The 25,061-nt window shown below is 49.7% G+C and overlaps 1 protein-coding gene across 2 annotated transcripts in view; it reads left to right on the plus strand.

The window, feature by feature from the left end:
• The window catches only part of NECTIN2 (nectin cell adhesion molecule 2), a 101,469-nt gene that overhangs the window by 62,428 nt on the left and 13,980 nt on the right, over window positions 1-25,061 (plus strand). The gene's annotated exons all lie outside the window — the stretch shown is intronic.

Below are 25,061 nucleotides of genomic sequence, written 5' to 3' on the forward strand. Positions count from 1 at the left end.
TTGTGAAGTGCTGTCTATTGTGATTTTTTTAATAAAAAAATTTGCTACAGAGGCAAAAGGTACTTCCTGATATGCAGTGGTACCTCAGGTTACATACGCTTCAGGTTACACACTTTGCTAACCCAGAAATAGTGCTTCAGGTTAAGAACTTTGCTTCAGGATAAGAACAGAAATCGCATGGTGGCGGTGCGGCAGCAGCAGGAGGCCCCATTAGCTAAAGTGGTGCTTCAGGTTAAGAACAGTTTCAGGTTATGAACGGACCTCCGGAACGAATTAAGTACCGTATTTTTCGCACCATAGGGCGCACCGGACCATAGGGCGCACCCAGTTTTTAGGGGGGGAAATCAAGAAAAAAAAAATTTTTCCCCCCCCAGCACCAAAGAGCAGCGTACAGGCTGCGCACAACCTCTCCCTGCCGGAGGGGTTGCGCGCGGCTATGCAGGAAGCCAAGGCAGAGAGCAGGATGGATCCCGCTCGGTGTTTTGGCTTCCTCTTTAGCCCAGCGCAACCTCTCCTTGCCAGGAGACGCTGCGCAGGGCTAAAGAATCCATAGCCCCGTGCAGCCTCTCCTTGCCGGAGGGGTTGCGCACAGCTATGGAGGAAGCCAAGGCTGTTTTGGCTTCCCATTTAGCCCCGCGCAGCTTCTCCCTCCCGGGAGAGGCTGCGTGGGGCTAAAGAATCCATAGCCCCGTGCAGCCTCTCCTTGCCGGAGGGGTTGCGCGCAGCTATGGAGGAAGCCAAAGCAGAGAGTGGGATGGCTTCCCCTTTAGCCCCGTGCAGCCTCTCCTTGCCGGGAGACGCTGCGCAGGGCTTTCCTGGCTTTACTGGGAGGTGGGGGGATTCCCTCACCTCTCCCAAAAGCCCGCAGAAGCCACGCAACCCCTTTAAAGAGATCGTGGCTTCTCCTGGCTTTCCTGGGAAGTGGGGGAATTCCCCCACCTCCCGCAAAACCGGCAGAAGCCGTGAGCACTTTAAAGGGGCTGCACGGCTTCTCTTGGCTTTCCTGGGAGGTGGGGGAATTCCCTCACCTCTCGCAAAAGCCCGCTTTAGCCCCGCGCGCTCTCCCGGCTGGAGAGGTGACTCGCGGCTATAGAGACTCCTGCTATAGGCGCGCGTCACCTCTACAGCCGGGAGAGGGTCGCGGGGGGCTGCTTTAGCCCCGCGCGCGCTCTCCCTGCTGGAGAGGTGACGCGCGCCTATAGAGACTCCTGCAAAAGCGCGCGTCACCTCTCCAGCCGGGAGAGGGTCGCGGGGGGCTGCTTTAGCCCCGCGCACGCTCTCCCTGCTGGAGAGGTGACGCGCGCCTATAGCAGGAGTCTCTATAGCCATGCGTCACCTCTCCAGCCAGGAGAGGGTCGCGGGGGACTGCTTTAGCCCCGCGCGCGCTCTCCCGGCTGGAGAGGTGATGCGCGCCTATAGAGACTCCTGCTATAGGCGCGCGTCACCTCTCCAGCCGGGAGAGGGTCGCGGGACTATAGCGTCTTCGCTCCATAGGACGCACACACATTTCCCCTTCATTTTTGAAGGGGAAAAAGTGCGTCCTATAGAGCGAAAAATACGGTACTTAACCTGAGGTACCACTGTATTTTCAAAGGAAGAGCAGAGTGGGAGGCACCAAATTGCTTGTCGTACTGTGAGCAACTTCCAAAATACAGCCATAAAAAGTGGTTCAGGTCCCTAGCCTCTCTGGATGCTGTCGGACTCCAACTCCCATCATCCCTAGTGAGCATGGCCTTTGGTTAGGAATGATAGGAGTTGTAGTCTAGGTTGGAGGGAGGGGTGTCCCTGCTCTAACTGGTTCCTGCAGATCAATATATATATGTTTTTCTATTTACTGGATTTATACACTGCCATTTCACCAAGACGGTTTACAGTTTCTGAGTTCTCCCACCCAAATAACCCTGTCTCCCAGCCCCTCTTCTTTATCACAGGGCAGAATGGTGTCTGTTGGCCCTATGGGATGGCACAGTCTGACTGGACTAGGTCCTGGCGGTGTGTCTGCCTGCCTGTTGTTATTATCAATAATAATACTCATTAATAATGTTGATTGTCAATATGGTTGGCAAAGTTGCCGGAATCGGTGGCCTATTTTGGCCTCACATTAATCGACACTTTCCCCCTCTTCCTCTCTGAATTTGGTCAAAAAAATCTCACTGCCTAGGCCTCACGGCTCTGAGGAGAAAAGAGAATTGCATCGGTAGCTCTGCTTGTTGTTCTTTTGTAAACAGCTGTTGCTGTGGGTTAAACCACAGACCCTAGAACTTGTTGATCAGGAGGTTGGCAGTTCGAATCCCCGCGACGGGGTGAGCTCCCGTTGCTCGGTCCCTGCTCCTGCCAACCTAGCAGTTCGAAAGCACGTCAAAGTGCAAGTAGATAAATAGGTACCGCTCTGGCGGGAAGGAAAACGACGTTTCCGTGCACTGCTCTGGGGCGCCAGAAGCGGCTTAGTCATGCTGGCCACATGACCCAGAAGCTGTACGCCGGCTCCCTTAGCCAATAAAGCGAGATGAGCGCCGCAACCCCAGAGTCGGCCACGACAGGACCTAATGGTCAGGGTCCCTTTACCTTTACCTTTATGCTCCTTCAGCTAGGAAAGGTACGTTACGGTGCGATAAATAAAAAAAATAGTTTGGTTTGGTTAATGTGTATGGGTTTTGCACCTCCTTGCTCTTATTGCACTGCTAAAACCAGCCTCCCAAATACCTCCCCATTGTTTTGGACGGGGCGAGAGTGTTCCTTGGCAGCAGTCGCCTGCTGTTTAGAACCGGTCTGATCTGTCGCCTTTTTTTGCACGTCTCCATGACCACCTGTCTGCCCCAGGAGGGAGATCGGGTTTCCTTCAAAGCAGGAACAGCAGGTATGGCCCAGGTGCTGTTTTGGAGAAACAGAGGGCAGTTGACGGTGCCTTGCACTGTATACAGGCATCTGTGACTGCAGGTGCAGGCAGTGAAAAGACTGCTTTGAATACAGGCCACAGCGATGGTAGCATTCACTTCTGCGGCAGGATTTCTATGTTAAAAAATAAATAAATCGAAAAAAGACCCTGCCAATGTTTTTCCCACAGCAGCCTGATGCATTGAAATATGAGCTGTGAATTTTTCTCGGTCACTTTATCCTCATGCCAGGAAAAAAGCCTCACCAGCTAAACATCTGTGGCAGCTAATAGAGGAACAGGAGGCTGTGCCAATGAATTAAAAAAAAACACAACCTATTGATGTAATGTTTTTCTCTAGTTCTGTAGGAAAGTGAGCTAAAATTTTATCTTTGTAAGCAGCTTGGGGGGTTTCCCCCCTCCCTCACAGAGAGTTCAGTTTAAGGACTATTTTGATACAAGCAGCGCCACTGAAGTGATTTTATTCCTTTTTTTTAAAGGGGGGGGGGGAGATAATGTGTTTTTCTCAGGTGAAATATTTCAGTGGAAGCTAAAATGCCCATAAAGACCAACAGAGATTTCCAAACCGTCGCTTTAACTCTTATTTCAGGGAGAAAATGAGTTGGAAGTCAGATGAAAGCAGGAGTAAATCTTCTTCTGGACTGCTTGCAGGGTTTCTTTTTGTAATAATAATAATAATAATAATAATAATAATAATAATAATAATGATGATGTAATAATTAATAATTTATTATTTATACCCTGCCTATCTGGCTGGCTTTCCCCAGCCACTCTGGGTGGCTTCCAACAGAATATTAAAATACAATAACCTATTAAACAGTAAAAGCTTCCCTAAACAGGGCTGCCTTCAGATGTCTTCTAAAAGTCTGGTAGTTGTTTTTCTCTTTGGCATCTGACAGGAGGGCATTCCACAGGGCGGGCGCCACTACCAAGAAGGCCGTCTGCCTGGTTCCCTGTAACTTGGCTTCTCGCAGCGAGGGAACTGCCAGAAGGCCCTCAGCACTGGACCTCAGTGTCTGGGCAGAACGATGGGGGTGGAGACGCTCCTTCAGGTAGTTGCCAGAGTTGGGCCTGATCTACCCTTTCCCAGGATTCCTTTGCCCAACCGCAGAGAGAACAGCTTTCTCTGAACGGGCCAAGGAGAGTTTTGCGACACCCCCACGTTCCTTGGCATGATCTCAGACAGGAGTGGGGTGGGTGGGCCTGAAGCCTTCCTGGTGTTATTGGGCTCCCAACTCCAATCAGTCCCAGAACACAACTTCTGAGGCGTGTTCAAAAACCGAAATGTTTGTCAACGGAGATGTTCAAAAACCAAGGTAAAGTAAAGGTAAAGGGACCCCTGACCATTAGGTCCAGTCGTGGCCGACTCTCGCTTTATTGGCCGAGGGAGCCGGCGTACAGTCATGGGGCCAGCATGACTAAGCCGCTTCTGGCGAACCAGAGCAGTGCATGGAAACGCCGTTTACCTTCCCGCCAGAGCGGTACCTATTTATCTACTTGCACTTTGACGTGCTTTGGAACTGCTAGGTTGGCAGGAGCAGGGACCAAGCAACGGGAGCTCACCCCGTTGCGGGGATTCGAACCGCCAACCTTCTGATCGGCAAGTCCTAGGCTCTGTGGTTTAACCAACAGCGCCACCCGCATCCCTCATCCCAAGGTTTGCAGAAGTACAAAAATGTTAAGGATGTGTGTAGGGAAACCCGCTGAAACCACAGCTTGATAAGGGTGTTAGATTAGGAAGGTGTTAAAATGGAGTATCCTGAAAATAGGCATGGCCGGCCAGCCGAAAATCCTTAACAGGAGTGCTCCCTGCTGCAACATTTTGTTGCGGTTGTCTACTCAGGTACATAAAGCGTGGAAGAACAGCACGGGAACGAGGCATGGCCTTGTGGAGTGGGCGCTTAACCCTGCTTCCTTCATGTGCACATTCACAGCGCCTATGATGCAAGCATGGCTGATGGGTGCATGACATCCCCAACTCCACCCCAGGTTAATCCTCTTGGCAAGGGAGGTCTTAAGCTCCAAAGGAAGAGCCTTGCCGGATTGGATTTCAAGCCCCACCCAGCCTTAATGCCCAGGCAGAGCACACAAGCAAGGCATGAAAGCAACCAACACCCCTGTTTATCTGGCAGGCCTAGTGGTGGTTGACAGGCCTGCCTTTCCTGATTTCGGGCCTGGTTTGCACGGCATGGCACGCCGAACCTTGGCTTAGCTCGGCTTGGCACACCAGTAAATAAAAGCATAAAGTAATTGGAAACTGCTCTCCTGGAACTGCACAGTCTCGATAAGCCTCAGTTTGACTTAGGGTGACATGCAAAGCAGGCCATTGTCGAACCTAGCCTTTATGAACCTGGTTGTTGGACTACAACTCCCATCAATCCCCAGCCAGCAGGTGCTGGGCAGGGGGCTGATGGGACTTGAAGTCCAACCAAGGCTGGAAGGCACCAGGTTGGCAAAGGTTGGTCTACCTCAAGTGTTTCCCAAACTTGGGTCTCCAGCTGTTTTTTGGACTACAACTCCCATCATCCCTAGGTAGCAAGACCACTGGTTGGGGATGGTGGGAATTGTAGTCCAAAATCTGCTGGAAACTCTGGCCTAACCTATGACTAGATATTGCTGGACTACAATTCCCATCATCCCTGACAACTGGGTCCTTCTGTCTGGGGCTCATGGCAATTGAACTCAAGAAACATCTGGAGTGCCATAGGTTCCCATTCTGGGGCCTAACCCTTTCTCAACCCCATTCTTAAAAAAAAAACTGAGGTAGAAGGTACCATTGCATCTCGTTCTGGCATCAAATCTCATATTATGTGTTGTGACTGAAGTACTTTTGTCTATCCAGAACCAATGGGAGGGTCTCTCAGTGGGAACTAGTGGCTTTTAGCAAGTTGGGCCCCTGAACTTCTCGTAGGTTTGACAGCCCAACTACTTGCACTTCCTAGGATTCTGGCATCTTTATTTCCCTCCAAGCTGCCTCCTTGAACTTGTAGCTCTGATCTCTCTCTGGATACCTTGTTCAAAAGCAGCAGGGCTGTTCGCCGCTCTGCATTTAAAAAAGAAATCAAAGCACTGGTCTGATGTATGCATCCCGATAGGTGAAAACTTTCTTACTTTGCGTAAATGCTCATATAGCATACTTCGTTCTCAATCTGATACAGTGGTGCCTCAGGTTACATACGCTTCAGGTTACAAACTCCCCTAAGCCAGAAATAGTGCTTCAGGTTAAGAACTTTGCTTCAGGATGAGGACAGAAATCGTGCTCCGGCGGCGTGGCGGCAGCAGGAGGCCCCATTAGCTAAAGTGGTGCTTCAGGTTAAGAACAGTTTCAGGTTAAGTACGGACCTCTGGAACGAATTAAGTACTTAACCCGAGGTACCACTGTATTTCTGAGGGATGTCAGTGATTTAGTTTTTAAAAAATATGTTTGCCAAGCAGAAACACTCAAGGGGTGTGTGAATCACAGCCAGGGAGGGATGTTTTCCGGTGAGAATCTTGAGGGCCACACAGAGAAGACTAGAAGGCCACATTTGACTCAGTTGCCTAGGATTCCCCACCCCTGGTGTGGTTCTGCCAATCTCGTAACACCAGGATGTGTATGATTGACACACCCAGGGAGAGCCCTGACACTTAGAAAAAGGAGAGGCCGGGGAAGGTTTCTGAAATTTCGCTTCCCTGTCACTTTCCTATAAATCTTTATTTCACCCTTCAGCAGAGCATGTCTGTTGGACACCTGCCATCGGCCTCGTTTTCGCTCGCCTGCAAGCCCGGCGCTTCATCTGTAAGCGGCTTGCACGGTGGTTACGAGCGCAAGCTATGAGCCCTTGGTTTCAAACAGATGAGTTTCGCCACACGTTCACAGGCCCGGTCTTTGTGAAGGCGCAAACAGTCTTCTTGGCCTTGTCTGTAACACATTGCTGGAGACACCATAAAGGCTCGTTGAAGCACTTAGGGGCAAATGCTAAATGTGCGATAGAAATGAAATGTTGGGGTTTGAGCTTTATGGGAGGCGATAGAATCATAGAGTTGGAAGAGACCACAAGGGCCATCGAGTCCAACCCCCTGCCAAGTAGGAAACACCATCAGAGCACTCCTGACATATGGTTGTCAAGCCTCTGCTTAAAGACCTCCAAAGAAGGAGACTCCACCACACTCCTTGACAGCAAATTCCACTGTCGAACAGCTCTTACTGTCAGGAAGTTCTTCCTAATGTTTAGGTGGAATCTTCTTTCTTGTAGTTTGGATCCATTGCTCCGTGTCCGCTTCTCTGGAGCAGCAGAAAACAACCTTTCTCCCTCCTCTCTGTGACATCCTTTTATATATTTGAACATGGCTATCATATCACCCCTTAACCTCCTCTTCTCCAGGCTAAACATGCCCAGCTCCCTTAGCCGTTCCTCCTAAGGCATCGTTTCCAGGCCTTTGACCATTTTGGTTGCCCTCCTCTGGACACGTTCCAGTTTGTCAGTGTCCTTCTTGAACTGTGGTGCCCAGAACTGGACACAGTACTCCAGGTGAGGTCTGACCAGAGCAGAATACAGTGGCACTATTACTTCCCTTGATCTAGATGCTATACTCCTATTGATGCAGCCCAGAATTGCATTGGCTTTTTTAGCTGCCGCCTCACACTGTTGGCTCATGTCAAGTTTGTCAACAAACTTTAGGGGTGGGCAACAAAGTTTAGGGGTGGGCAAACTCTGGCCCTCCAGAGGTTGGTGGATTCCCAACTCCCATTACACCTAAACATTGGCCACCTTGTCTAAAGTACTATAGGTTCTCTACTGTGTAATCCTTTTGGTTAACCCACATTGTGTGGGAAAAGGGGTCCCTAGCAGTTACTCCGCATGCAGTAATAATATTATTAATTTGCACTTCTTCAGAACCACCCTCAAACAGCTGTTTCAAAGCAAGCTGCGAAATGCTGCTCGAATGTTAGCAAACAGAACGTATTCATGTTTCCCAAGTGTCGGTAGCAGCGCTGAGGTAGCTGCCAAAAGTGTGGCCGAGGTCTTCTCCAGATTATGTTTTAATCTCTTGCCCGCTGGCAAGGCCCTGCTCTAAGTTTCCAATTTCATCCCTCGCCCACTGGTTGCCCCAACCCACTGTCGGATTGCCGTGGGGCCTGATCCACTTAAAGCCTAGCGTGAATATCGGGCTAAGACCTTCCACGCTGCCAAAGCCCGTGACGGATTCTCCTGCTTCTTCGCCACCCAGGCTGCAGCCTGGGAAAGAAGAAGGCGGCAGCTGTTTTTGCTTAGGCAATAAAAAGTGCTCAAGTGTCGGACTCTGTGGAGAAAGGTCAGAGGAAGGCCACTTGGAGACAGCTCCTGATCCTTGGCTGCTTTGGGGTGTGGCCCCCGCTGGGCACATGAAACCCCCCAAGACCTTTAAAAAATAAAAGAAATAGTGTAATTCGCGTCTCGGAACGGGTGTGCGCTGTCAGCAAGGCCCTGTTTATGAATTTGAGAGGTTTAAGCCGTGTCAGGCGCTGGCTTTCAGACTTTCTTGCCCTGCTGGTGAGGAACCTCTAGATCAGGATTTCCCAAACTTGGGTCTCCAGCTGTTTCTGGACTACAACTCCCATCATCCCTGGCTAGCAGCACCAGGGATGATGGGAATTGTAGTCTAAGAACAGCTGGAGACCCAAATTTAGGAAGCACTGCTCTAGATGATGAGAAGGATTTGGGGGATACAGTACAGTGGAACCTCAGGTTACAGACACTTCAGGTTACGGACTCCGCTAACCCAGAAATAGTACCTCGGGTTAAGAACTTTGCTTCAAGATGAGAACAGAAATCGTGCGGCAGCAGCAGTCGGAGGCCCCATTAGCTAAAGTGGTGCTTCAGGTTAAAAACAGTTTCAGGTTAAGAACGGACCTCCAGAACAAATTAAGTTCTTAACCTGAGGTACCACTGTATTAGTAATTTATTTTTGGACCCATCTGACTGGGTTGCCCCAGCCACTCTGAGCAGCTTCCAACAAAATATACAAAAACACAACAGATCATCATACATTAAAAACTTCCCGGTACAGGGCTCCCTTCAGATGTCTATGGCTGAGTTGATATCGGGGGTGATAGCCAGTCCTATGGGACCTAACCATCACTCCATGTTGAACTCGATAAATGCTCTAGAGGTCATTGGTTGCCAATTAGCTAAGTACCACAGACCCTCTGTTTTTCAAAAGCCAATCCATGGGCCCCCTACTTTTGAAGATTTTTATATATCTATGGTAGTTTTTGTTATGTGAATGGAGCCACGGACCCCCCTGGGTGAGTTACGTGGACCTTCTGAGGTCTGCAGACCACCAACTGGAAACCACTGCTCTAGATTATACCCATTGCTCTCCTCCAGATCTGCATTTCAAAGGAAAATCCAGGGATGCTTTTTTAGGATCGCGGGTAAACTGTTGATAAACTTCCATAGGATGCTGGAGTTTCCTTCGACCACGTTCTGAAAGCCGCCAGCTTAGAGCTTGGCGAAGGCTGATCTATGGGAATCGGCAGCTGCAGATAAACAGTCACCTTGCAGTACTATGAATTGCCCATGGGCACAGCTTCTGGTCCTTTTGAGTCCAAACCATGTGGGGGGATCCTTTGGCCCTCCAGATGTTGCTGACAGCATCTTTGGCCAATTGGCCACTTGTAGTTTGGGAACATCTGGATGGCCAATGGTCCTCCTGTGCCTGCTCTAGACAGTGACTCCAATTCCCATCAGCATTGGCCATTGGTCACACTGGCTGGGGCTGGTGGGAGTTGGAGCCCAATTGTAAATCAGGATTCCACCTCTCCTAAACTTGTCTAACATGTCTGTCTGTTTACCAAAACCCTTAATCATTGAGCTGAAAGAAGCTCATGGGATTGTTTGGGTTTGTTTTGTTAAAAATCAAATTTTAGCTGTGTTTAAATTTGTAATCAGACTAGCTTTAGCTATATTGTAAGCCGCTTTGTGGGGATTTTTTGCCTCGAAAGTATAAAAACCAATATAAATAATAATCCAAAACAAAAGAGTGAGTGGACCTCTGGTTCCACAGCCTATGCTTTCAATGAAGAATTTGCCGCACACTTGCTAGGTTACAGTTCCTAAAATGCAGGTGGGAGTGTCAGTTAAAGTTTAATTTGTTCTAATAGATGTACCTGGAAAAGTATATGCCAGTAAAACCTCTGTCCTGATATTACCTGAATCGAAATTAATGAAATGCTCTGTTTTCTCTCTGCCCAACTCTGCTTCCCTGGAAATACTTATTTTTATTTATTTAAGAAAATGTATACACAAATTGTTTCTAGGAAAACCTCTAAGCCTATTCACAAAACTAGTCAAATATTTTCTTTCCAAGGGAAAAAAAAGGAAAGGAAACAGCAAGGTGGTTTACAAAAATATGAAATAAAACATTAAAATGGTTGATTTAAAACAGGTAATTGCAACTTTTCAAAAGATGACTAAAATCAACAGCATCTGAAAAAGAAATAACATACACGTAACTTCTACATGTTTGGATGAGCTTACCTAAGCAAATAGTGTATGTTTTAAACAGGTGTCAAAAAGAGTACAGTTATGGCGGCTGCCTGATGTCAGTAGATCCAGATAGATCTATTATAGAATCATAGAGTTGGAAGGGACCCCCTGCAATGCAGGAATCTCAACTATCTAGATCTACCATCTATGGGAAGTTTAAAAACATGCAGAGGCGCAGGGCATTTTATCCAATGTTCTGATTTAGACCCCTTGAAATTTGAGGGTGTGCCTAACTTTGTACAGCTCCGATTTGCTGCTAATGCTCAGCCCTCTTACGAGAAATCAGGCAGTTTTCCTTATAGCTGTGTTTTGGGATATTAATAGACGGCTCAAGATAGCAGGGTATAATTAACCTTGTGCGGTCACAGAACCTGGCAACTTATCAGATATTGTAGGAAAAATTCCACACAGGGAACTGAAACTGACCCGTTGTATGTCTGGGCTGCTTGGCTTTTTGGGGACTGAATATCCCACAGCTGGGTGCAGAGTTCACCTGCATGTTAAAAGAAGCAAACAGGGCCACTAAACTTTGGTGGTAGCCATTGAGAGCCTTTAGCCCCCACAGATTTGACAAACCCTTTTTTTAAAAAACCACCCATGTTATCAGGCAGTGGGAGTGAGTTCCACAGCCCAACTATGCACTGTGTGAAAAAAGTACTTTGTCTCTTCTGAATATTACAGCATCCAGCTGTGCTGGGTGTTTTCTGGCCTGGAGAGATAAGTGACAGAACATTTGTGCAAGTGGCAGAAAGGACAGCTTGAAGTTAAAGTTTTACTTCCTCCGCCTAAGAAGAATGTACAAACAAAGGGCTCAGTTGACGCAAGAGGAGATAGTGGCCAGGCTTTGGTTACGAAATGAAACGTACTGGAACCAGTGTTTCATCTGTAAGAATGAGAGGTACCTAGAAGCCCAGAACCTAGCAGGTGGTTACTTGGTAGAGAGGCTCTCTGCACATGCTCAGAGACACTCCCATGAAGCAGGCTGTGAGTGCAGAGTTAAGATTTTAAAAAAAACGTGGTTAGGCCTATCATAGAATTGTAGAGTTGGAAGGGGTCATGACGGCCAGTGCAGGAACACACAGTCCCCCATCCAGTTTGAAACCAGGCCAGACCCTGCTTAGCTTTGCAAATGTGCTATCGGTTTTATTGCTGCACAAGTCAGGCCTGAGGGGGCTCTGCATCGGAATCTAAAATAGGTTCTGGGACTAGTGCTCAAATAATAATAATAATAATAATAATAATAATAATAATAGTAGTGTTAAAGTTGGTGGTAGCCTTTTTCCACAGTCTCTAAAACAGGGGTTGGAAATCCAGTGGCTCTCTGGGTGCTGCTGGGTTCCCATCAACGCCCAGCCAGCAGAGCTAGCAGTCAGGCATGATCAGTGACATAATTGCTTCTGCTCCTATTGCAATAAAATTCAGCTGGAGGATAGTTTAGGTTCCTTTGGGTTGGGGTCTCCCAGTGTGGGCAGAGTTTCTGTTCCCAACCTTTGTTCCCTCCTGGCTGGGAACAGCAGTACAGTTGTACCTCAGGTTACAGACACTTCAGGTTACAAGACGCTTCAGGTTATAGACTCTGCTAACCCAGAAATAGTATCTCAGGTTAAGAACTTTGCTTCAGGATGAGAACAGAAATCGTGCAGTGGTGGCACGGCAGCAGCAGGAGGCCCCATTAGCTAAAGTGGTACCTCAGATTAAGAACAGTTTCAGGTTAAGGACAGACCTCCAGAACTAATTAAGTTCTTAACCCGAAGTACCACTGTATTGAGAAAAGTTGCCAGCAGAGGAGGGAAGATGAACACCTAGCATTGCCAACTTTCGCAGCAGCCGCTGCTGCTGTGCCTTTGATGGCAACTGTGCATGAAGCCATAAGGTAAAGGTAAAGGGACCCCTGAACATAAGGTCCAGTCGTGGCCGACTCGGGTTGCGGCACTCATCTCGCTTTATTGGCCGAGGGAGCCGGCGTACAGCTTCCGGGTCATGTGGCCAGCATGACTAAGCCGCTTCTAGCGAACCAGAGCAGCGCACGGAAATGCTGATTACCTTCCCGCCAGAGCAGTACCTATTTATCTACTTGCACTTTGACGTGCTTTCGAACTGCTAGGTGGGCAGGAGCAGGAACCGAGCAACGGGAGCTCACGCCGTCGCGAGGATTTGAACCACCTACCTTCTGATCAGCAAGCCCTAGGCTCTGTGGTTTAACCCACAGCACTACCCACGTCCCCGCCATAAGCAGTGACAATGCTTTCGCCCATTTTCTGAAGACTGCTGTGGCCTAGGCGGTTATTATTTTTCTGGCCAGTCAGCATGCCCTCCTATTCCACACCGGGGTAGCTGACCCTCGAGATGTTGTTGGCTGTCGGCTCCCGTCACCCGCAGCCAGCCTGGCTGAAGGTTTAGGGTGATGGAAACTTTATCTGCGGCAACATCCAGAAGGCCGCAGGTTGCATATTTCGCGGAAAAGTTTCCATGGATGCCTTGGCTTCAGATCAAGATCCTTTGCGGCTTGTTCCATGGATAAATCCTGCTATGTGTGATGTCAGTGTCGTCTCCTGCTCTGCATAGATATATTTCTGAGTACAGTGGTACCTCGGATTACATACGCTTCAGGTTACAAACTCCGCTAACCCAGAAATAGTGCTTCAGGTTAAGAACTTTGCTTCAGCATAAGAACAGAAATTGGGCTCTGGCGGCGCGGCAGCAGCAGGAGGCCCCATTAGCTAAAGTGGTGCTTCAGGTTAAGAACAGTTTCAGGTTAAGAACGGACCTCCGGAACGAATTAACTACTTAACCCAAGGTACCACTGTACCATAGGATGAAAACAGGAGGCGAGGAGAGCCCTCTTGTGCCCGGGTCCTGCTTCCAGGTTTCCTGGAGGCATCTGATGGAGAAAACGCAGGATAGCTCAGTTGGTTAGGGCATGATGCTGATAATGCCAAGGTTGCAGGTTTGATCCCCGCATGGGACAGCTGCATATTCCTGCATCGCAGCGGGTTGGACTAGATGACCCTCGGGGTCCCTTTCAACTCTACAATTCTCTGATTCTGTTATTCTTACCTCTGCCCCGCTCCTGGCTTGTGGCACAGCTATTACAGGCACAGGACTTCAGTCAAGGAGGAGGAGGAATGCAGGGATAATCATGATAATGAGAGAAACGGTATGCATAGATATTGTCTCTCAGTCCTCCTTACAGTAGCTTGTGGGGCAGGGCGGTACGTATTACCATATTGCAAATGAGCAGCCTGAGGCTTTCAAAAGTGCCTTTCCCGAGGCCAGGCAAAGGCTTTTAAACCTCGCCTTCCCGGCTCTCCAAATTCAGGTTTCCCTTGAGCTATTATGCTACTCCGGCGCCCTTCAACCAACCTGCTAGGGATGCGGGCACCGACTCTGGGGAAGTCAGATGAACTCGCTCCTCTGAGACTGAAAGTGCGGCTAAGTCTCCTCTTTTGTCTAGTTTCATGTAAACACCAGCGCAGAGATTCCCAAGGGTGGGGCTGATACTCAGGGAGCCCTTCCTGTTAAGGAAATGCAGCTGAGAGGGATTTTATTTAAAGAGCCAAGTGTACCCAGAAAGGGTGCGGCCGGTGACCCAAACAACAGCTCAGCCCAGCTGGCTAGCTCCTCTGTTCGGGTTGTGTTCTTGCCTTTCCCTCACCTCTTTTCCTTTTCTTCTTTATGGTTTAGACCAGTGGAAACGAGCTTGCAAACGTAATAAGGAGAGCTGGGAAAACAGAGGCAGGCCAGCGGGGCTGTTTACATAGAGCAGCGGTGGAGTTTGCTCCCCCAGGTGGCAGTGAGGGTCAACTCTGAGGCCTTTAAAAGGGTCTTAGACAAATTCACGAGGGTTAAGGCTGTCAGTGGCTGCTAACCACTATTGCTGCGCTCTGCCTCTGTGGTGTTCGGACTCAGTTTGCTCCTGAATGCCAGTTTCTGGAAACCACAGGAGCGGAGAGTTGCTCTTATGCCTGGGTCCTCTTGTGTGCTTCCCACGGATGTCTGGTTGGCCGCTGGGAGAACAGGATTCTGCACCAGATGGGCCTTTGGCCTGATCCTGCACCACTCGTCTTAGGCTCTAGCTCAGGGGTTCTCAAACTGTTTTTCTCTGGGCCACACTTTCGGAATGAAAATTTGCTCACTCCACTCCCCCCCAAATTTTATTGGTAAGGAATGCATTGGAAAACAAAAAGAAAAGTGTGAAGGTTAGCTCTCCCCTTGATAAAGATGGAAGATGTCATTGTGACCTGTGCAACACGCATATGGTTAAGGCCTGTTATAAACAAAAAATTGCCCTTTTCCCTTATGGGGTATCCAAGAGCCCATATAGAGACCTTACGTAGGTTCCCTATTGGTAGGAGAAAATAACAGAGGCCAACCAGAGAATATTGAGAAGCAAAGCAGCTAGTAAGCTTGATCTTTATTGATCTGTTGCAACAGGGTGGTCCCGTCACCCGCAGGAGAGGAGGAGGAACCCAGAAAAATGGCGCGCAAGGCCTTATAAAGACTTTTGAAATTGCCACCTTATAGATCAAGACCACCCCTCAGATACATCACACCTACATCACAGAAAAGGCTGTCTTAAAACAGAAATTTGAATGTTGTTTTTCTCCTGTTGTTGTTTATCTCCTGTCTGGCAGGTTACTTGATTTGATTGCCTGGGTAGCCTGGCCAGTCTTTTGTAATGATAAATACTTAGTTCCTGGGCCAGGTCCCAGGCTCACACCCTATTCATATCTTAAATGTGCCCTTAAGACAGGATTTGTGAAGGAAAAGACAATGGGGAGGCTTTTCCATTTTCCTTTGACCTTGCAGAGAAAACATTTGCTCAGTTTGGGACAGTTTGGGAATCAAAATGGTTCCAGGTTGGTCTTCCTGTGCTGATCTATGTACACTTATGAACATTACCATATATCTAAGACCTCAAAATTCCTATCACAGGCGTTACCACTTACTTTGTGGCATCCAGCCAAGTTTATTTCCCCTCCCCACAAGCTAGATAGCTCACCTGGTTGAGCACGAGACATTTAATCCCAGGGTTGTGGGTTCGAGAGCCGCGTTGGTTGAAAGATTCCGGTTCCTTGTGGTGCCTTCCAACTCTACAATTCTATGATTCCGGTGCTTGTATTGGAACATAGAACACAACTACTTCATAATATTATCATGGGGCGTGCAGATAGTATAAAACAAAGCAGCTGCGTAAGAACAGGAATCACTTGCAGAAGCATTCCCTTGATTGTCCTTGAATCTCCCTGCCACACTTGCCATCCTCTCCGGCCCACCCCAGTGTGGTATGCCGCACCCTTTGAGAACCACTGCTCTAGCTTCTCCTCTTTTCTTAACACCATCTGCACTGGGAGACCTTTGCCACATCCCTTCCCTGTGGCCCCTGCACTTTTCTCCTGAAAAGGCCACCACTAAGAGCAATGCCATGCGTTGGGCAGGTGGCCTTAACAGCCCCTCAACCGCCGGAAATCTATGGTGTGGTGGCACTCTCCTGCAGTGCTACACCTGTGGGGCTGCAAAAAACCTTCCCTGTTGAATTTCCACTTGTGCAGCTGCCAATGACACAGGAATCCTACTGGGGGTGGGGAAAGCAAAACAAAACTGGCATGTAGATCCGAAAAGGTGGTGCTTATCCACCCTGCAATTTAATTAACCGTGGTGGAACGGATTTGCGCCTGCGATTCATGGTGTCAGGTCTCTCTGGGCTTCCCCTAAGACAGGGATGGCCAACTCCCAAGAGACTGCGATCTACGGTACTCACAAAGTTAAAAACTGGCAGTGATCTACCCCCTTTTGGGGGGTTCGGGTCAAAGTTGTTGAGCTTGTTTTAGGGAGGAGGAAAGCCCCGTTTTTGGGGGGGGCTTCAGGTCAAAGTTGTTGAGCTTTTCTGGGGGAGCTAGTGATCTATCAAGCAGGTGCGGGTGGCACTGTGGGTTAAACCACAGAGCCTAGGACTTGCCGATCAGAAGATCAGCGGTTTGAATCCCCGCAACAGGGTGAGCTCCCATTGCTCAGTCCCTTCTCCTGCCAACCTAGCAGTTCGAAAGCACGTCAAAGTGCAAGTAGATAAATAGGTACTGCTCCAGCGGGAAGGTAAACGGCACTTGCGTGCACTGCTCTGGTTTGCCAGAAGCGGCTTAGTTATGCTAGCCACATGACCTGGAAGCTGTACGCCGGCTCCCTCGGCCAATAAAACGAGATGAGCGTCGCAACCCCAGAGTTGATCACGACTGGACCTAATGGTCAGGGGTCCCTTTACCTTTACCTTTTAGTGATCTACCACAGACGTCCACTGATCTACCAGTAGATCACGATCTACCTGTTGGAGGAGCCTGCCCTAGGGCACCGGTCACTGAGGCTAAACTGTGGCCTTCAATCGGGATGGGCACATGGCACTAGGCTTTCTTTGCAGTGAACAGGGGCGGCTGAGAGCGAAACTGGACTTTGCATGGAGGCGGGTGGAACAGAGATAAGATAAAACTTTTGTTCCCAGCTCTTGAGAGCCTGGGAGAAAGTGGGGGCAGGGAGAGAGCGAGAGCGGGAGGGTGACTCTTCCAACAGGCTTTTGTGAGGTGTGGACTGATGCCCGGGTCTTTGTGGGCGGGGTGGTGGTGGTGGGGCACGAGCGGGAACCGAGTGGCTCAGATGTGAAGTCATCCCTTTGGAATTTGAAACCTCCCGTGCTCAGCTAGAAAGAAAAATCGCCTGCGTTCTCCCTCCCACATCTCTTCTCTCAAAACCACTCTCCTTCCTTGAATGGCTAAGTTTCACTCTCATGCAGGCCACCCTCCCTGCCCTCCCCCCTCGGTGACCGTTTCAAAATCACAGCTCAGCCCTGACTCACCCATCCTTCCCCCTGCCCTCTGCCCTCCATCATCACATAATGAGCAAGCTCCCCAGACAGGTCCTTCTGACTGTGCCTTTGGAACAGTTTCAGCATCCGTTTCCTCAGTTCGTATATATCAATATCTGATAAGGGGGATGATTCTCCCCAGCGGTACCTGCTTGGCTGGTAAAACTAGGTCCTTCGCACCTGCTTTCGGCTCCGACGCAAGACTGTCTGAACCGCAGCTTACCAAGGAACTGTCCTGGAAAGAACTGGCTGCCCAAAACTTCATCCTGCAATGCAATAGGAGATAGATAAAATTCCTGAACCTAGTGGCTCACTCCCAGGGTGGTGAAAATGGTTGGCATCTGTGCCCAGCTGGTGTCCACAAACAGAGACAGCTAATTGAATCGCTAGGAAGATCTGGAGGTCTTTATCATGTTCTTCAACCCTTCCACCGCACCAAAGATTCCCCACAGTAGCTGACAGATTATCAGTTTTAAGTACAGTGGTACCTCTGGTTACGAACTTAATTCATTCCGGAGGTCCGTTCTTAACCTGAAACCCTTCTTAACCTGAGGTACCACTTTAGCTAATGGGGCCTCCCGCTGCCGCTGGCGTGCGATTTCTGTTCTCATCCTGAGGTAAAGTTCTTCACCCGAGGTACTACTTCCAGGTTAGCAGAGTTTGTAACCCGAGGTGTTTGTAACCTGAGGTACCACTGTATTCACTTTGCCTCTGAATATCATAGAGCAGTGTTTCCCAAACTTTGGCTCTCTAGCTGTTTTTGGACTACAACTCCCATCATCCCTATCTAGCAGGACCAGTGGCCATGGATGATGGGAACTGTGGTCTGAGAACAGCTGGAGACCCAAGTTTGGGAAACCCTGCTGTAGAGCAACTCCTGTATGAGGAAAGGGAGTTTTTGGTTTAGAGAAAAGGCAAGAAAGAAGGGTAGGGTATAAATAATAAAAATTGTTGTTGCTGTTGTTGTTAGGTGACATGAGAGAAGGCTATAAAGGTATGCCAGGCATTGGGGAAAAGTTTTTCTCCTTCTCTCATTACGCTAGAACTCGTGGACGTTCAGTGGAAGATACCAGACGGATAAAAGGAAGTCCTTCTTCATGCTGCGCATAATGAAAACTGTGGAACTCTCTGCCACCGGAAGCAGTGATGACCACCAACTTGGGTAGCTTTAAAGGAGGCCTGGACAAATTTGTGCAGGATAAGACCATCAGTCGCTGCTAGCCGTGCTCTGCCGCCACAGCTGGAAGCAGTTACTGGAAACCGCAGGGTGGGATGAGTTGTCCTGTTTGCAGGTTTCCCATAGGCATCAGATTCATACCTGACAGGTGCCCAGCATGACTTGGGCACGCCCAGTGTCCCAGGTTTTTGTGCTGACTGAGCGCTGCAACACAGACCCATTTTTCAGACTGGGACACTGAGGGGAACTGCCCGGCAGAAAACGATGGTGAAACAGCATGCCATGCCTACCGCAAGAGTGACAGCTTGTGCAACCAACGCAGCTCTTCCTGTTTTAATAGTGCCTTGCGATGCCAGTCAGATAGGCGGGGCGCTCTCTGAAAAACGATGAGCGATGATGAGGAGAAAGGGTTAAAAAATGACTGCACAGTTGTTCACCAAAATTTCGCACTTACACATTGGTCAGGGCAGGTGATAGTTTCACTTGTGGGCACTTCCTGTGGACGTACCATTTTTAAAATTTAGTTTTGCAAGTCAATTTCCCCCATTAAACTTAATCTTTACATATGAATTCCAGATTCCAAATTTCTTAGACATTTCTCTTCATCTTCCTGCCCTTTCCTGCTGTTCCTAATCCCATCCAATCCCATTTATATACTGCATTCTAATAAATCAGAATTCTTCTAATTTCAAATATTCTTCTATTTTAAATATTACCAATTTTCTACTGCTGTTCATATTCCAAGTTACTGTGGACATACGACTTGCAAACCTCCTGTTGTGCCAACAACAGAAGATGGACAATCTCTGGACTGGCTGGCAGAGGCAGGGCAAGGCTCCTCTCCACCTGCCCTTCATCGATTGGGCACATTTTAGGGGACCCCAGGCCAGCTTCCTCGTGGTTCCTTGAAAACCTCAGCCCTGCTCTCTGAAGGAGTGTCTCTACTTCCTTCGTTCAGTGAACCCCCATCGTTCACTGAAATCAGTACCGAGGGCCTTCTGGCAGTTTCCTCACTGTGAGAAGTGAGGCTACAGGGAACCAGGCAGAGGGCCTTCTCGGTGGTGGCACCTGCCCTGTGGAACACCCTCACATCAGATGTCAAGGAAATAAACAACTACAGTCATACCTCTTGTTACGTCAGGTTCAGGTTACGTCTTTTCAGGTTGCGTCCTGCGGCGACCCGGAAGTACCTCGGGTTAAGAACTTAATTCGTTCTGGAGGTCCGTTCTTAACCTGAAAGTGTTGTTAACCTGAGGTACCACTTTAGCTAATGGGGCCTCCCGCTGCCGCTGGTGCACGATTTCTGTTCTCATCCTGAAGCAAAGTTCTTAACCCAAGCTACTATTTCTGGGTTAACAGAGTCTGTAACCTGAAGCGGATGTAAACTGAAGTGTCTGTAACCTGAGGTACCACTGTACCGGAAAGGGTTATTTCAGGGTTTCGCCGCTCGCGCATGCGCAGACGCTCAAAATGACATCACACGCATACGCAGAAGCGGCGAATCGCGACCCGCGCACGCACAGACGTGGGTTGCGTTCTGCTCATGTTGCGAACGGAGCTCCAGAACGGATCCTGTTCACAACCAGAGGTACCACTGTATCTGACTTTTAGAAGACATCTGAAGGCAGCCCTGTTTGGGGAAGTTTTTAATGTCTGATGTTTTATTGTATTTTTAATATTTTGTTGGAAGCCGCCCAGAGTGACTGGGGAAACCCAGCCAGATGGACGGGGTGTAAATAATAAATTATTGTTGTTGTTATCACTGCATGGCCGGTCTGTGGCCAAGACGTCTGTGACAGATTCTTTCGGCTGGGTGGGAGTGGATGAGTGGGCTTGATCAAATTGCATCTTCTCTCTCTCTCTGCTTTTTGTGATCCTCTGATTTCATATTCCGGATGTGTGGCTGTCATATTCCCCTGCAGTCCTAGGCATTTCTAAGCTCGGAACAGTCTAATCCTTTAAGCCTCCCCGAGTAAGAGAAAACATTTCCTCCTTTTCACCATCTTCCCACGTCTTCTCTCTCCTCCGTTTTCTCGCTTCCTCCCCTCGCTCTTAAAACACAGCCTTGGCGAACCCAGTGCCCCCCCAGATGTTTCGAAGCTGCCCTCCAAAACATCAGGAAGGTGCCAGGTTGACCAAGCCTGCTCCAAGGGAGGGAGGGCAACCCAGATCTCGCAGGCTCGCTTCCTCCTCTTTGTACTCGTGCCAGGAAGTTGTACATTCTCTCCTTCCCCTCATGGATTTGGGCATCCTTGGCTGTGCCCAGCTCCTTGGCAGCAGGGCCGGCGTCGAAAGGATTCCATTGGAAACCTGCTCCTCGGCTTGAAAATAGTAATTTCGAGCCGCCGCGAGAGAAATCCACGCGGCGGCACTTGCTCCAAGCTGGCCCATGCATAATGGATGGGGCTGTGGGTAATTATGGGTCGTCCCAGGAGAGCCCAGGAGGGGATCAGTTAGTGGATGAACACGCCAAACTGGCAGCGAAAAGATGGCACATGGAGGTCTGCCTCTCACCTCTCAATCTCGCACCTCTGGTGCTTTTGCCTCCCGACATGAAGGGAAGGCGACAGATGGCCTTTGCTGGGAAGGAAGGAGTTGGCCGCAGTTGCCCTGGATCTGGGACGGCGGGGGCAGAGAAGCCTGCGACTCTCCAGCTGTTGCGGAACTACAACTCCCATAAGCCTCAGCTGTCGGTTGGAGCTGATGGGAGTTGGAGTCCAGCCGTGCCTGGAAGGGCAAAGGTTCCCCAGCCCAGGTCTAGAAGGAATGAGATTTTTTTTAAAAATCTGCAAGCGGCCTTGTGTTCCTGGCAGGGAAAATGGCGGGGTACAAATAATAATATAACAACAACAATAATAATATACAGTATCAAGGGTGGGGAAGCCTTTTCTGCCTGAGGACCACATTAGCCTCCTGGGGGCCACATTCCAGAAAAGCAAAACTGGGTGCAGCAACAGAATTATCATTGCAATTTTGTCCATTTATTGTATTTTTTGCGCCATAGGGTGCACCGGACCATAGGGCGCACCTAGTTTTTAGGGGGGAAATAAAGGGGGGGAATTTATTCCCACCCCCCCCCCAGCCGCGGGGCTGGGGCGGGGAAAGCCCGAGCTTCCCCCGACCCCAGCCCCCAGAACAGGCTGCTATCTGCAAGCTACCCCGCCCCCGGGCTTCAGGCTGCAGGCTGCTATCCGCAAGCCTTCGGAGCCTGGCGGGAACTCCCGCCGCGCTCAGAAGGCTTGTGGATAGCTTCCTGAAGCTTGGAGAGCGAGAGGGGTCGGTGCGCACCGACCCCCCTCGCTTTCCAGGCTTCAGCGAAAGCCTGCATTCGCTCCATAGGACGCACACACATTTCCCCTTCATTTTTGGAGGGGGAAAAGTGCGTCCTATAGAGCAAAAAATACTTCCTTCTGAAGGAAGCCAGATAGAAGAGTCTTGACTTGAAGAGGTTTCTTCATGCAACCATGCGTTCCTCTCTCTCCATCCAGGCAATGAAGTCTTTATCGCCATCCAAAGATACCTGGATAGCTCAGTTGGTTAGAGCATGGCGCTAATAACGCCAAGGTTGCAGGTTTGATCCCCGCATGGGGCAGCTGCACATTCCTGCATTGCAAAAGGTTGGACTAGATGACCCTCAGGGTCCCTTCCAACTCTACAGTTCTACGATTCTGTGATTCTATACATCCCAAGCAGACAAAAGCATTGGAGGGAATTGTGGGCAGTGGCGTAGCGTGGGTTGTCAGCACCTGGGGCAAGGCAAGTAATTTGCGCCCCCTCCCGCTGCACTGTCCCTCCCCCAGATAGTCCCTCGCTCTCTCTCCGCACCGCACCGCACGCCTGGCACCCTCCCCTCCACAGTGGGCGGCGACCCGGCGGTTCGGATCGGATTCGCACAGCCAGCACTGCAGTGAGAGAGAGTGAGTGAGCCAGGAAGGGGCAGAGAGCTGCGAGTGCGAGCGCCCCCCCCCAGATGTTGCGCCCGGTGCGGCCGGCCCCCCCCTGCACCCCCCACGCTACGCCACTGAATGTGGGGCAGGGCCTCTGAGGCATTTGCCCTAGGGGTGCCCAAACATTTTTCAAAGAGGGCCAGATTTGATGAAGTGAACATGCGTGAGGTAAAACCAAGGTTGTTGAGCTGGTTTTTTTGGGATTTTACCCCAGGACAGATATTGCCATGGGGGCCGGATTAGGCCCCCCAAACGGACTTTGGACATGCCTGGCCTAGGGAGTACAGTGGTACCTCAGGTTACAGACGCTTCAGGTTACAGACTCCGCTTACCCAGGAATAGTACCTCGGGTTAAGAAATTTGCTTCAGGATGAGAACAGAAATCGCGTGGCAGCAGCGGGAGGCCCCATTAGCTAAAGTGGTACCTCAGGTTAAGAACAGTTTCAGGTTAAGAACGGACCTCCAGAACAAATTACGTTCTTAACTTGAGGTACCACTGTATTTTGAGAGCCAAGAAGAGAGGTTTGCAGGGCCATAGTTCACCAATATACCTGAGGTTCCTCACCCCTCCTTTAATTAGTGCTGAAGAATGCCAACTTTCCCCCTTGCCTCTGCTCCTGCGCCTATGAGTGCCACTTGATCCGCTGGCTTTTGAAGTGATTCTGCTGATCGTCCTGCCGTGAAAAGCTTTGCTTTCAGGTTTCTGCACTTTGGGATGCTATTAAAGGCACAGCAGCAAGATGGGTCAGGGCTTTTTTTTTTAAGCGTGCTGTCGACTCTAATTTCATTTAAAAGTGCTCCTCATGCGTTGTCTCATTATCCCTATGTACATTATTCTAACAGTTCTGTGAAGTGGTAGTTATTATCCTCATAATGCAGAAGGGAGCCAACGCCGATTTTGTGCAAGGCCGCCCAGTGAGAGAATGCACGAAGTCTGAACCAGAAGGAGAGAAACATACATAAAAATTGAGCCCCAGGTAGCCAGGACAAGGGTTCTAGTCCTGATGAAGTTTCCACTGCAAGGGAGGGGACAGGAGCACACTTTCTCTGTGGGTTGAGGGTGTGTATGTGTGTTTTGCGGCCTTGCCTTTCCTGATGGGCCTTGCACAAGCTTCTGGCATGTGATGGGCAGAGCCGGGATGCCCTGTGCCATGAAAAGCCTCAGAGTGTCTGATGGCAGTGACGAACGACAGGGGTTGTCGCCTTCTTAAGCAGGTGGAAATTGAGCAGTGGGCGCTTTGCCTGGCAAGGAAAAGAGATGCCAACACACACAAACACACATGCCTTCATTTGCTTCATTTCTCCCTGGCAGACCAGTAAAAAGGTGCAGTCGCAGAGACCCAACACATAAGAACATAACCTATGGTGAGTCAGGCCAAGGCCCCATCTCAGACGTGGGTGGCGCTGCGGTCTAAACCACCGAGCCTCTTGGACTTGCTGATCGGAAGGTCAGTGGTTCGAATCTCCAAGATGGGGTGAGCTCCTGTTGCTCTGTCCCAGCTCCTGCCAACCTAGCAGTCTGGGATCATGCCAATGCAAGTAGATAAATAGGTACTGCTACAGTGGGAAGGTAAACGGTGTTTCTGTGCGCTCTGGCTTCCGCCACAGTGTCCCGTTGCACCAGAAGCGGTTTAGTCATGCTGGCCACATGACCTGGAAAGCTGTCTGTGGACAAACGCTGGCTCCCTCGGCCTGAAAGCTAGATGAGCGCCGCAACCCCAGAGTCGCCTTTGACTGGACTTAACCGTCCAGGGGTCCTTTACTTTTTTTACCCATCTCAGTCAGTATTACTTGCCCTGACTGGCAGTGACCATCCATGCTTTCAGGCATAAAGGTAAAGGGACCCCTGACCATTAGGTCCAGTTGTGACCGACTCTGGGGTTGCGGTGCTCATCTCGCTTTATTGTCCAAGGGAGCCAGCTACAGCTTCCGGGTCATGTGGCCAGCATGACTAAGCCGCTTCTGGCAAACCAGAGCAGCGCACGGAAATGCCGTTTAACTTCCCGCCGGAGTGGTACCTATTTATCTACTTGCACTTTGACATGCTTTCAAACTGCTAGGTGGGCAAGAGCAGGGACCGAGCAACAGGAGCTCACCCCGTCGCGGGGATTCGAACCGCCGACCTTCTGATTGGCAAGCCCTAGGCCCTGTGGTTTAACCCACAGCGCCACAGGCATGGACACCCCTATTTTCATCGGAGAAAAGTTGGAGGGTATGCTTTTTACCCAGACTCTGTAGAAAAGCAAAGTATGCTTGTGTACGCATGTGCAGTTGGGCGGTTGGGGGAACAACGCAAAGGGTTGTTTGAACACTCTCTTGAAATCGTAAACGCGCCTGCTGGCCAAAAAAGGTCAGTGACCTTAGCTTAACCGCTGGACCTCATTCTTTATTTTTTTTCATAACGGGCCTGTAACCCAGAAACTTCTCATGCACCTCTACACACACACACACAGAAAGAGAGAGAGAGAGAGAGAGAGAGAGAGAGAGAGAGACTCACACTCACACACTGCAGCCATCAGGCCTCGCTCTCTTCAAAGCGCTGAGGAGAGATGAAAGGCAAAATCCCGGCATTCATCCCCTCTCAGGGCTGCCTTCACCCTTATGCTTAAAACATCAATTGTGTGCCGAAGAAAAGCTGTGCATTACAGGCCGTATGAATTATGCACGCTGAGCTCATTCG

The sequence above is a fragment of the Podarcis tiliguerta genome (genome assembly GCF_965153285.1).
Source record: "Podarcis tiliguerta genome assembly, chromosome: 8".
NCBI classification, from domain to species: domain Eukaryota; kingdom Metazoa; phylum Chordata; class Lepidosauria; order Squamata; family Lacertidae; genus Podarcis; species Podarcis tiliguerta.